The sequence below is a fragment of the Dasypus novemcinctus genome, chromosome 28 (genome assembly GCF_030445035.2).
Source record: "Dasypus novemcinctus isolate mDasNov1 chromosome 28, mDasNov1.1.hap2, whole genome shotgun sequence".
Classification (NCBI taxonomy): domain Eukaryota; kingdom Metazoa; phylum Chordata; class Mammalia; order Cingulata; family Dasypodidae; genus Dasypus; species Dasypus novemcinctus.
Genome location: NC_080700.1, coordinates 1,278,793 through 1,292,482, shown reverse-complemented (window position 1 = coordinate 1,292,482; position 13,690 = coordinate 1,278,793). Strand labels below are relative to the sequence as shown.

The 13,690-nt window shown below is 42.2% G+C and overlaps 1 long non-coding RNA gene across 2 annotated transcripts in view; it reads right to left on the bottom strand.

The window, feature by feature from the left end:
• The window catches only part of LOC131276363 (uncharacterized), a 51,535-nt gene that overhangs the window by 12,683 nt on the left and 25,162 nt on the right, over positions 1-13,690 (bottom strand). The window contains exon 3 of one of the 2 annotated variants that reach the window (XR_009183873.2): positions 9,688-9,788. The exons of the other annotated variant lie outside the window; for it this stretch is intronic. This is a non-coding gene — a long non-coding RNA (uncharacterized lncRNA). Of the gene's footprint in view, positions 1-9,687; positions 9,789-13,690 lie in introns of those variants that run through there. 2 annotated transcript variants of the gene reach the window in all.

Below are 13,690 nucleotides of genomic sequence, written 5' to 3'. Positions count from 1 at the left end.
TTACTGCTATTCTACCATAGACTTATTGGTATTCCAGCAATGGAAGAAATTATATCATTGATGTGGAGACAGTGGCTGCTGGAGGTGCTGAAGGCAGAGAAAGGGAAAAAGAGGTGTAATATGGGGGCATTTTTGGAACATGGAACTGTCTTTAATGACACTGCAAAAACAGATACAGGCCACTATATATCCTAAAGAATTGAGTGAAAGTGAGTATAAAGAATATAAACTATAATCCATGCTTCATGGCAATGCTCCAAATGTGTTCAATTGCAATGAATGTACCACATTAATGAAAGAAGTTGTTAATGTGGGGAAGGGTGGGAGGTGTTTGGAATGGGGCATTTAGAAATCCTTTCTATTTTTTGTGTAACATTTTCTGTAATCTAAGTATATTTGAAAAAATAAAAACTGTCTTACATAAAATTTCATTCACTATAGACTCTAAAAGAATAAAATAATAAAATACCTGATAATGAATTTAAATAAAGAGATGAATGGCTCATACACTGAAAACTCCAAAGCACTTAATTAAATCTGACCTAATTAATTTTAATTAATGATGACCTAAATAAATGACAAGATATATGTCCTTTTTTTCAGATTTAATATTGTTACAATATTAGTACTATCTGAAGTAATCTACAGATTAAATACAATACCTATCAAAATCTCCACAAACTTTTTTTAGGAATGGAAAAAGATCCTCAAATTCATATGGAATAGCAAGGCACCAACTAGTCAAAACAATCTTTCAGAAGTCTCTAACTATATAATAAGCACACACAACCAAGATATCATCCCAAATTATACAACATAATGTAGACCAACTAGTCAAAACAATCTTTCAGAAGTCTCTAACTATATAATAAGCACACACAACCAAGATATCATCCCAAATTATACAACATAATGTAGAAAGAACAAGAAAAATCTCATCTATTCTCCAGGGGAAAAAACAATCAGCCAATACAGTCCCAAATGAACCAGAGAAGGAATTATCTGACAAAGCAGTCTCTGCTCAATGAGAAAGGTAAATCCTCCTGGAATGAAAGAAAAGATAGTTCTCAACAAAGAAACATAAATAACAAAAATGTAAAAGGAAACTTTAGACCTACATATAAAATATCCAAAATTCAAGGAAAACTAACAAGATGGTGGCAGAGTAAGGAGTTCCTAGAGTCAGTTCCTGCTACAGGGCAGTTAGTAATCACACAACACTATCTAAAGCACCTGTTTGGGGACTCCAGGAAGCCAGAAGCGTATCCTGCAGCATCCTTGAAAGAATGGAAGGAAGGAGACTGCCCATCTGCAGAAAAGATTCAAAAGTAGAGCACACCATGCCCTGGAGGCCAGTGCCCATCCTCCACTGGAGGCACAAGCTACCTCAGGAGGTATTCCGCAGGTGGAATTGGAAGCTCCATTTCCCAAAAATGGGCAGGAAGATAAGACTGGACACCAGCTTCAGCTATTGATTAGTAATTTCGGCAGGTGAAAGTATAATCCTCAGAATGGCTAAAATTTGAACCTATCCAAGTCAGAAGATTTTGGTATCCACCATGTTAACTCCACCCCAGGCACAAGGGAGGCAGATGGACTGAACATCCCAGTGCTGGTAGGGACCAACTTCTTTCCATCCAGATCAGATTGCAGCTCTAGCCCAAGCCCCAGCCCTGCCTCCAGCATGGAGAAAGTTGGAGGGAACTTTGCCAGCCTCTCTTGAAAAATACAGGCCACACAATTGATGCCAGTTATCTCCTACACTGGTGGTGCAAGCCATCTAAGGAGCTCTTCTGTGGCTGGAATTGGAAACTCTATTTCCCAAAAACAGGGAAGGAAGAGATGGTTGGTCACCAATTTCATCTACTAATTAGTAAATTCAGCAGGCTGAAGTACAACCCTAAAAACAGCTAAAGTTTTCACCTATCCAAGTCAGAAAGAGGACAGTAGATATCACTTGACTTTGCCCCGAGCATGAGATGAAGCTGGGCTACCTGAAAATCAAAGTGCTGGTAGAGACCAGCTTTTTTCACCCAGATTAGCCTGCAGGCCTAGCCCAGGCTTCAGCTCCACCTCTAGCAGAGAGCAAGCAGATGGAGCCTGCACCACCCTCTCCAGGTAACTGCAGGTACATTCAGTGAGGAGACTGAATAGCGGGAACTCTACTGGGGCAACTACAGTCATGTTGGACATGCATGGCATAGATTATTGCCCACACCTGCAGTTCCATCTCCCCTAGGCAGGGGAGAAAAGGACTTGAAGCTTAATCAGTCACTCTGGGTGACCACAATTGAGGCCTGCAAAACTTGGATTATTACACACAGCTGTGGATTTGTCCCAACACCTGGCAAAGGAGAAAGTTGGGAGAAGCTTCATCAGTCCCTGGGGAAATGAGGGCAGCCTGAGCCTCCACAGCTCACAGCACCAACTATATCCTTGGCTCCTACTGCACAATCAACAAGGGAGAAAGGGCAGGAAGCCCTAGACTAAAGAGAAAGAATGCATCCAGAATAAATACTTCTAACAAGTCAGATGTGGAAACACCAACAAAAAAACTACAATCCACACCAAGGAACAGAAAGACACAGCCCAGTTGAAGGAACAAAATAGGCCTCCAGATGACATAAAGGAGGTGAGACAACTAATCATAGATGTTCAAACAAATCTTAACAAATTCAATGAGATGGCTAAAAAGATTAAGGATATTAAGAAGACATTGGATGAGCACAAAGAAGAATTTGAAAGAATACATAGAAAAAGAGAAGATCTTATCAGAATGAAAGGAACAATAAATGAATTTAAAAACACACATGAATCATATAATAACAGATTTCAGGAGACAGAAGGATTGGTGAGCTTGAAGAAATGGCCTTTGAAATAAAACAGACAAAAGAACAGATGAAGAAAAGAATGGAAAAAATTGAACAAGGTCTCAAGGAACTAAATGATAGGAAGAGATATGCAAACAGTGACATGGGTGTCCCAGAAGAAGAAGAGAAGAGAAGAGAAAAAAGGCAGAAGGAATATTTGAAGAAATAATGGTAGAAAATTAACCAACCCTATTGAAGGACATGGATATCCACATTCAAGAAGCACAACATATGAATAAATCTCCCATATGAATAAATCCCATATGAATATGAAATCCCATATGAAATCCCATATGAAACTCCCATATGAATAAATCCAAATAGACCAACTCAGATACATATTAATCAGAATGCCAAATGCCAAAGATGAAGAAAGAATTCTGAGAGCAGCAAGAGAAGAGCAACACAAAATATATAAGGGATACCCAATAAGATTAAATGCCAATTTCTCATCAGAAACCATGGAGGCAAGAAGACAGTGGTATTATATATTTAAGATACTGCAGGAGAAAAACTGCCAGAGAAGAATCTTACACCTGGCAAGATTGTCTTTAAAAATTGAGGGTGAGTTTACAATATTCACAGATAAAAAGAAAAGGAGAGAACTTATAACCAAGAGACCAGCTTTGCAGTAAAGGTTAGGGTGTGTTATAGCCTGTAAAGAAAAAACAGGAAAGAGAGGTTTGGAAGAGAGTCTAAAAATGAAGATTATATCAGTCAAAGTAACTGAAAATCTAAAAACAGTGGTAAAAATAAAATATGACAGATAAAACCCCAACACTTACAAATAAACTTAACCAACATTCTAAAGCACTTGTATTCAGAAAACCACACCTCATTGCTAAAAGAAATTTTAAAAAGACCTATATATTTGGAAGAACATTCCATTCTCATTAATTGGAACACTACATGTCACTAAGATGTCAATTCTACTCAAATTGATATAAAGATTCAGTGCATTCCTGATAAAAATTCCACCAGCATTTTAAAAATAAATGGAAATTTATTTGGAAGGGTAAGGGGTCCTGAAAAGCCAGAAACATCTTAAAATAGAAAAGCAAAGTGGGAGGACTCTCACTTCTGGACTTTAAACTATATTACCTAGCTACAGTGGTTAAAAACAGCATGGTATTGGCATAAAGACAGATTCAGAGACCGATAGAACTAAATTGATGGTTTCAGAAACAGACCCTCACATCTAAGGTCAAGAGATTTCTGACTAGCCTGCCAAACCCATCCAGGGCAGGCAGACAGTCCATTCAACAAATGGTGCTGGGAGAACTGGATATCCATAGTTAAATGAAGGAAAAAGTATCCCTACCTGACAACTTATACAAAAATTAACTCAAAATGGAACAAAAACTTAAATATAAATTCAAGAACCATAAGGCTTTTAAAAGAAGATGTAGGAAAATATCTTCAAAACCTGGTGGTTGGTGGTGGATTCTTTTTTTTTTTTAATACTTTTTTAAAATTAAAGTTAATAGAGCACAAAGAATGTTACATTAAAAAACATCAGAGGTTCTCATATAATCCACTCCCCATGCCCCAACCCCATCATTTTTTGTAAATTGTATTTTTTGAAGATATATACATCACAAAAAATGTTACACTAAAAATTGTACTCCCCACACCCCCTACCCCACTCCTCCCACACCAACAACCTCCCCCATCATTGTGGCACACTCATCACACTGGGTGAACACATTTTGGAGCACAACTGCAGGTGGTGGATTCTTTTTTTTTTTTTTTTGTCCTTATAGGTCAATGAATATTTATTGAATAAATCTTAAGATGAAGTGTTTTTCATCCTCTCAAACCACCCTATTACTTTTTTTGTTCATAAACAATACCATTTATCTAAAATGTACAATCAATGGCATTTGGTATAATCACAGAGTTATGCATTCATCACTTCAATCAATATTAGAGTATTCTCATTACACCAAAAAAAGAAAAACAAAAAACAAACCACTGTCTTACCTATATGTTAGCTCTACTAATTAATCCTGTGATGTACTTTCTTTTTTTTATTGACTTTGTAATAATATTACATTAAAAATATATATATATGAGGTCCCATTCAACCCCACCACCCGCACCCCACCTCTCATCCCCCAGCAACACTCATTCCCATCATCATGACACATCCATTGCATTTGGTAAGTACATCTTTGGGCACCTCTGCACCTCATGGTCAATGGTCCACATCATGGCCCATACTCGCCCCCATTCCATCCAGTGGGCCCTGTGAGGATTTACAATGTCTGGTGATTGCCCCTGAAGCACCATCCAGGGCAGCTCCATGTCCCAAAGACGCCTCCACCTCTCATCTCTTCCTGCCTTTCCCCATACCCATCAGCCACCATGTCCACTTTTCCCAATCCAATGCCACCTCTTCTATGTGGACATTGGTTGTGTCCATTGCACCTCTATGTCAAGAGGAGGCTCAGATTCCACATGGATGCTGGATGCAATCCTCCCACTTTCAGTTGTAATCACTCTAGGCTCCATGGTGTGGTGGTTGTCCTTCTTCAACTCCATCTTAGCTGAGTGTGGTGAGTCCAATAAATCAGATTGTAGGTGCTAGAGTCTGTTGAGGCTCAGGACCTGGCTATCACATTGTCAGTCCAGAGATTCAAATCCCCTAAATATATCTTAAACCCCAACACTAACTGCAACTCCAGGACATTAGCATGAAAGTCTTATGAAGAGAGATCCCATCTAAGTCCTGATTCATCACACATAAACACCAGTTCCAAAGAGGGGCCATCTGACCTGGTAGTTAATCCCATCTGCCATGACCATAACTCCCATGGGTCTCTTTAGCCCTCAAAGGAACCAATACCTGGGGGTTGTATCTGCTTTATCTGTCTCTCAGACTCTGCTCAGTTGTGCATAAGGGGAATCCTTCTGACAGCCTCCAGACTCTTTTTTAGAGACTCATAGCCATATACACTCATTTCTCCTTTCTATTTCCCCCTTACATTAGGTCAAACAGCATTTTAAAGTCATGTTATTTTATGTAGACAGGGATATTCTGCTGATCTGCATTGAACCTTCCGTATAAGGTCATTTTCCAGTTGCATCATCAGTTGGTAGTTGATAGAGGTCCCTCGGTGCCAGGGATGCTCATCCCTGGGTGTCATGTCCCATGCTGGGGGGAAGGCATTGCATTTACATGCTGAGTTTGGCTTCGAGACTGGCCACATTTGAGTAACATGAAGGCTGACAGGAGGAAATTCCCAGGCACAATGCTGCTCTAGGCGTTGTTCTTATTTTGGGCTTATCCGCTCACAAGCATAGTCATTAGCATCAGGGGCTCACTGTTGAACCCTCACTCCCTCCCGGTCCCCACCGCTGCACCTGGGAGACTGTCGCTGCTCCCCTAGGGACCACAGCAGAGCACCACTGGCCAGGAACCCAGTACCCCCCCTGCTGTGGTTTTTAATTGTTGCCACTATGAGTATATCCAAACATTACCATGCACCCTGGACATGTGTTCTGTACAGCTCCCTGTCAGCCATATATCACATGTCAATGGTATCCTATACCAGTATCCCTCCATTGTCATTGTTGAATCACTCTGTGATCCAGAACTCCCTGAAATTTGAAGCCCAATATAATGTCAGGGTCCCTTACTAGGAGATGGCATATAGCGATGGGTTTAAAGGTTAGATAAAGAATACGTGTTGACTTGGAAAAAATTCTACATCCTATCTTTTTCTTTTTTTTTTTTCCCCTAATTATTGAGCTTCTCTTCACAGGAGCCCTAGACCACAGCAATGCATATATATAATATACAGCACTCCCATACATCCACCACAAAACCTTTTCCCTTCCACAGCGATACTCTTACACCCTATTCACATCATATTTACTTACCGTGATGTACAGAGTCTGAGACAATAGCTTTCTAACAAGGTGACATCTGTGCTTACATTGTGGTGCATACTTTAGGATACACAGTTTTTTACATTCTTAGTTATCCTATGTTTTACATTATGGTTTACATTATCAGTCTGTCATCTCCTATATGTTATGGTGTAATATTACATGTTTTATATCCATCCTTGTGTACTCTCATGAAACTCCTCTCTTACCCCCCATTTACCTTGGTTCCTCACATTTAACGTCCATTTTTCCTTCCACCTTGGTGCCCACAGTGACAGCCAACCTCCATTTCCCGAGGAGCCACTTCCAGAGATAGATGGAATAGTGTTCACGGCCTAACTTGCTCGACTGCCCCAATGCCCTGGGAGCCACCCTTTCTCTTGAGGGATACAGTTCCCTCTATTTGATGGCATTAGTCCTCCCCAGGATGTGGGTCCACCCCCACTCTCACTACTTGGGTTTCTACCCCAAGGTGTCACCCACTCTGGCAGAATGAGCATTTAGACATTCCCCAGGAGCCCGTCCTGCATCAGACCCTCCCCTCCGAGCATTCTAAACAGGTAACCCACTTTATTATATTTTGATATGATTTTCTTGGCATTTTACTCTCCACCAACACCTGACACTCTCCTGTGTTCATATGCTACCTCTCCCTCCCCCCACTTTTGGGCAATATTACCCATCCGCCCATCCCCAGTCACCTTCAAACCCGCAAAGCCCCAACCAAAGGCAACCCCTTGCCCCCATTTTATCTCTTCTTTGTGTTCATACTTACCACCATCTCGTCTTAAATTCCACCCCTGCAGACATCGGCTCACATCCTTCCTCCACCCTCCGATTCTTAAAGGAGCTAAGAGCAGGGCTGAGATGGACTACTGATGTTTAATGTACGTAAAAGTTTTAATTAACCCTACTGTAAAAGGGTGGAAATACAGAGAGTTGATGGTAATATATTATAGTGAGTTACAGTTGGTGTATAAATGGGAATGTGGCTGAAAAGTGTAGTCTAGGGATGTATATGTCAATTCACAGGAAGGTAGAGAATATTCTAGGGAATGAATAACACAGTAAACCCGGAGGTGGATGAAAATTGTGGTTGATGGTACAGATGCAAGAGTGTCCTTTGTGAACTAGAGAAGATACACATCTGCAGATATACATAATGCAGGGTGGTGGGAATTTGGAGAAGCATAAAAATATACAACTGGAATGACCTACGGACTGTGGTTAACAGTAATAATGTACCATTTATGCATGTATGCCTAGGATGTACTGTTTATGGAAAAAGTGTGCCAAATGTAAGCTATGGACCTGGTAATAATCTGATGATATCATCACATAATTTGTAACAAATGTGCCACCACAGTGTGGTGTATTGTTATAAGGGAATTCTGCACATGTGTATGATTGTTTTGTAAGCTTACAACTTTGTCATAAAAAAATGTAAAAAGTAATAATAGGGTATGTTGGAGGAATAACATACCAAATGAAAGATAAGGACTGTAGTTAGTGAGATTTTGACAATATTCTTTCATAATTTGAACAAATGTCTCATAACAATGCAAGGTGTTAGTGTTGGGTTAATGTATGGGACCCCTGTATGATGTTATGCATGTTTGTTTTGTAAGTTCACAACTTTTACTATATACATTGTTTATGCCTGTAAATGTATAAATCATATAAAAAATAAAAGAGTGGGTTAGGGGAAAAATACACCAAATGTAAGATACTTTGGTTAGTAGTAATATTTTGATGATACTCTTTATTCATTAGTTATAAATGATTCACAACAATGCTAGGCACTGATGACAGAGTGAAGTATGAGAGCCCCATATGATGTTATATATGTTTGTTTTGCAATAGTGTTTTCACAACTATTACTATACACTTATTGTTTATATATTTTGTGTATAAGTGATATACTTCAATAAATTAAAAAAAAAAAAAGAATTCCACAAGTCAACCAGCATATCTGTAGGCTTGGTTTCCTACCATCTTCCAACCTTGGGGTCACCCTGATGAATACACATCCCTTCCCCCACTACTCCTCTGTGGGCCAACCGCTGGCTCCAGTGCCTTCTTCCCATCTGATCAAGCCCTTCAGAAAACACAAGTGGCAGCACTGCCTCAGCCACAGGCACCCCCAGCCGACCCACATTTGGGTCCTGCAACCCCACCCCAAAGTGTAAAGACCACTTTCACCCTAAGTTCCTGGTGGGCAGCCTCATGGAGTCATCAGCACTGACCATTCTTTCCAGTTTGTGAACCTGGCAGCTCCCACCTCAACCTCTCCTCAAGGCCAGATACCCGTGAGTAGCACCAGTTAGCTTTGGGGGGTTGATACCCACAAGTTCCACCTTGGGCACCCATGCCAGGCTCCAGTGGGCCTGTGGGTCCATCCCCCCATATTGTCCTCTGGCACAGCCAATGCCTCTGGCTTTGCAGCTGCCACCAACAGGCCCTGTGCTGTGACAAATTTCAATCCCAACATGAGGCAGTGATGCTCAACATTTGGCAGCACCCCCCAGCCAGCTCCAGGTCGGGGGTTTCAGTAGGATGTAAGAGCTCTGGGAACCAAGTGAAGGTCACAAATCTGTGCTAAAGCATTCAAGCACTAAGTGTAAGAGCAGAAACGAGTGGGGCCCCACACCACAAACTGCTATGGGGTAAGCTTGGGCCTGAAGCCCTGGGGCCTGGAGCCAGAGCACCCCTATAGCCATTGTGGCAGCTGGCGCCCCTGAGAGGAACCCTGTGTTTGGAGGCATTAATGCCCCTACTAGCTGCTTGACACCCAGGGGCCTGCCCCAGCAGGGTCCCCTTACTTCTTCTGGTGGAGGCCCAGCACCTCTCAGAGCCATACTGGATTTACATGCACATCCATCCCAACCTTTATTCCCACCAATCCACCAGGAGCAGCCTTGTCTTCAGGGTTCTGTCATCACGAGGCAGGGCTTTGCATGAGACAGAAATGTAGGCCCTCAGCCCATTCACTTCTCTCCAGGTGGGGCTCCACCATCTCAGGGTCTAAAAGGAGAATACTGGTGTGAGGAGTGGAACCTCAAGCAGCCTTAGGAAGCAGATGGGGCTCAAGCAACTGGTCTCCCATCTACCACACAGGAGGTCCAGGGTTTGATGCCCAGGGCCCCCTGGTGAAGGCAAATTGGCCCATGTGGCAAGCTGGCACATGTGGAGTGCTGCCCCACACAGGGGAGCTGCACCACGCAGGAGTGCTGGCCCACATGGAGAGCTGGCGCAGCAAGACGATGCAACAAAAAGAGATATAGAGGAGATACAATAAGAGATAAAGCAAATCCGGGAGCTGAGGTGGCACAAGAAAATGATCAACCCTCTCACACTCTGGAAGGTCCCAGAATTGGTTCCCAGAGCTGCCTAATGAGAATACAAGCAGATACAGAAGGACACACAACAAATGGACACAGAGAGCAAAAATGGAGGGGGGGCAGAAATAAATAAAATTAAAAATTAAAAAAAGCCTTGTCCACAGGCTGGATCTGAGGTTGCCAAGTTTAAATGTGTCACACAAATCAACCCCTGTTCTCTTCACTTCTAGAGCCAGCTGGAGCCCCAAAGATAAAGGTTTCCATTTCCTCTGCATTCCCTGCAGGTTTGTTCCTGAAGTTGGGGGTTTTGGTTGTCATCTAGTAGGATCCCAGCAGCCAGATTACTCAGGCAGGAGAGGAGGCCTTGGCCTGTCTGCTCCAGACATGGAGCTGGCTGAGCCCACTGCTGCCACAGGTGCCTCCTGCCCTGCCCATCTTCCTTGTCAGGCTTCCAGATGTTTTATAAATAAAACCTGATTCTTTTTCTTTTCCATAATATATCTCTGATCTGTAAATCAACTACAGAGAAGCCATTGACTTGCACAATTGGAGAGGGATGAAGCCAGGCTTAACTCTTTGAAGTTTCTGATGTCCCAGGTAACGGGGTGGGGAAAGCAGCAAAATAAATGAAACCTGAGTATGAAGCCTGACACATAAATATTAAAAATGTGTTTGGACTTTAAGGTCTGGGAGTCCAATATATAGTGGATCCAAGGAAAGGATAGATGGGGTGCCCAGGGTAAAAATGACCTGGGGAAGGGAATGGTAGATGGGGAGCAGAAGGTGAAGAGGCCCCTTCTCTTCTCCTGAAGAGGGGGAGACACAGGTGGAGGCCCAAGACAGTGGGCCCAGGGAAGGGGACTCTGACTATGGAACGGGCTGCATCATCACTTGTACATACAATAAAACACAAGTGATACACCCAGTGTTTTGAAGCTGGTGATTTTTTTGCTTTTAATTAAGGTTTAGACAAATCACAGCTCACCTAGAGAGTGTGGGGGCCTGGCATCAAGGCACTAGGACCAGAGTGAACAAGAGATGAAAATTCACCTCTGCTCTGTAAACAGTGAAATGCATATGCCTAAGATATGAAATATTCTTGGACAATTTGCCTTAAAAAAAAAAAAAAAAGCATAGGACCGGACAACCAGCAAGATGGTGGCAGAGTGAGGAGCTCCTAGAGTCAGCTCCTGCTACAGGACAGTTAGTAAACACCCTGAGCTATCTGGAGCTAGCTAAGTACCTGTTTAGGGGCCCCAGGGAACCAGAAGAGCATCCTGCAACATCCTGAAGGAATGGAAGGAGGAGTCTGCCCATGTACAGAGAAGACTTTTAAGTAGAGCACATTACGCCCTGGAGGCCGGTGCCCATCCTCCACTGGTGGCACAATGTACCTCAGGAGCTATTCCATGATTGGAATTGAAAGCTACACTTCCCAAAAATGGGGAGGGAAAAGGTAGTTGGGCATCAACTTCAGCTACTGATGAGTAAATTCAGAGGGCTACAGTATATAATCCTAAGAACAGCTAAAGTTTGAACATGACTAAGTCAGAAAGAGGCTGGGAGCTGCCATCAAGGGGAGGCAGGACAGAATAAAAATCCCAGGGCTAGTAGGGACCAGCCCCTTTCCATCCAGATCAGACTGCAGCTCTAGCATAGGACCCAGCCTCATCTCCAGCAGGGAGGAAGTTGGGAGACCTGCATTAGCCTCTTCAGAAATTACCAGCCAAGTTGCAGACACCACTGAATATCCTACTATAGCAGCACAAGCCACCCCAAGAGCTATCCTGTGGCTGGAAATGGAAGCTCCATTTTCCCAAAAACAGGGGAGGAAGAGATGGTTGGCCACTGATTTCAGCTACTCATTAGTAAATTCAGCTTGTTAGAGTCTAACCCTAAGAACAGCTAAAGTATGAACCTGTCCAAGTCAGAAAGAGACTGGTGGCCACCATTTTAACTCTGCCCCCAGCAGGGGAAGCCAGCTGACCAAAAATCATGGTGACCATAGGGACCAGTTTCTTTCATCCAGATCAGGCAGCAGTCCTATCCTAGGCTTTAGCCCCACCTCTCACAGGGAGGAACCTAGTGGGTCCTGCACCAGCCTATACAGGTAACTGGAGGAACCTTTAGCTGACACGGACTGAATAATCAGAAGTCTACCAGGACAACTGTGGCCATCTTGGACCTGCAATGCATAGATTGCTGCCCATGCCTGCAGCTCCATCCCTGACCCAGGCAGGATTGAAAGGGGTGTGAAGCTTCATCAATCTCTCTGGGCAACTATGGTCTAGGTCTGCATGTCTTGAATTATTCCACACATCTGTGATTCTGTCCCTACCCCTGGCAAAGGAGAAAGTTGAAAGAAGCTTCATCAGTCCCTGAGTAATGAGAGCAGCTTAAGCCTCCACAGCTTAGAGAACCAATGACATCCTTGGCTCCTACTGCACAACCAGCAAAGGAGAAAAGGCAGAAAGCCATAAACTAAAGAGAAAAACTACACCCAGAATAAATACTTTACTACTCTGGATGCCAAGACACCAACAAAAATTATAATCCACACCAAGAAATAGGAAGATATGACCCAGTTAAAGGAACAAGATAACCCACCAGATCACAGAAAGGAGTTGAGACAACTAATTATAGAAGTTCAAACAAATCTCATTAATAAATCCACTGAGATGGCTAAAGAGATTAAGGATATTAAGAAGACATTGAAGGAGAACAAAGAAGAATTTGAAAGCATACATAGCAACTTAGCAGATCTCAGAGTGAAAGGTGCAATAAATGAAATTTAAAAACACTGGAATCATATAATAGCAGATTTGAGAAGGCAGAAGAAAGGAAGGATTGGTGAGCTGGAAGAAATGGCCTCTGAAAGTGAACATACAAAAGAACAGATAAAGAATGGGAAAAAATGAACAAGGAATCAGGAAACTAAATGACAGGAAAAGATGTGCAAACATACATGTCATGGGTGACCCAGAAGAGAAGAGAAGGGAAAAGGAATATTTGAAGAAATAATGGTAGAAAATTTCCCAACCCTATTGAAGGACATAGATATCCATGTCCAAGAAGCACAATGTACTCCCATCCAAAAAAATTCTGAATAAATCAACTCTGAGACACATACTAACCAGAATATCAGATGCCAAAGACAAAGAGAATTCTGAAAACAACAAGAGAAAAGCAATGCATAATATCAGGGATACCCAAAGATTAAGGGCTGATTTCTCTTCAGAAACCAGGAAGGCAATAAGACAGTGGTCTGATATATTTAAGATACTACAAGAGAAAAACTTCCAGCCAAGGATCTTATATCCAGCAAGACTGAGGGTGAAATTAGAATATTCACAGGCAAAGAGAAACAGAGAATTTCTGACTAAGAGGCAAGATTTTCAGGAAATACTAAAGGGTGTGCTAGACCCTGACAAGAAAAGACAGGAGAGAGAGGCCTGGAAGAGAATCTAGAAATGAAGATTATATCAATAAAAGTAAAAGTGGAAAAGAATGGTGAAAATAAAATATGGCAGATAAAACTCAAACAGTCAAGAATAAACTTAACCAATGATGTAAGGTACTTGTATT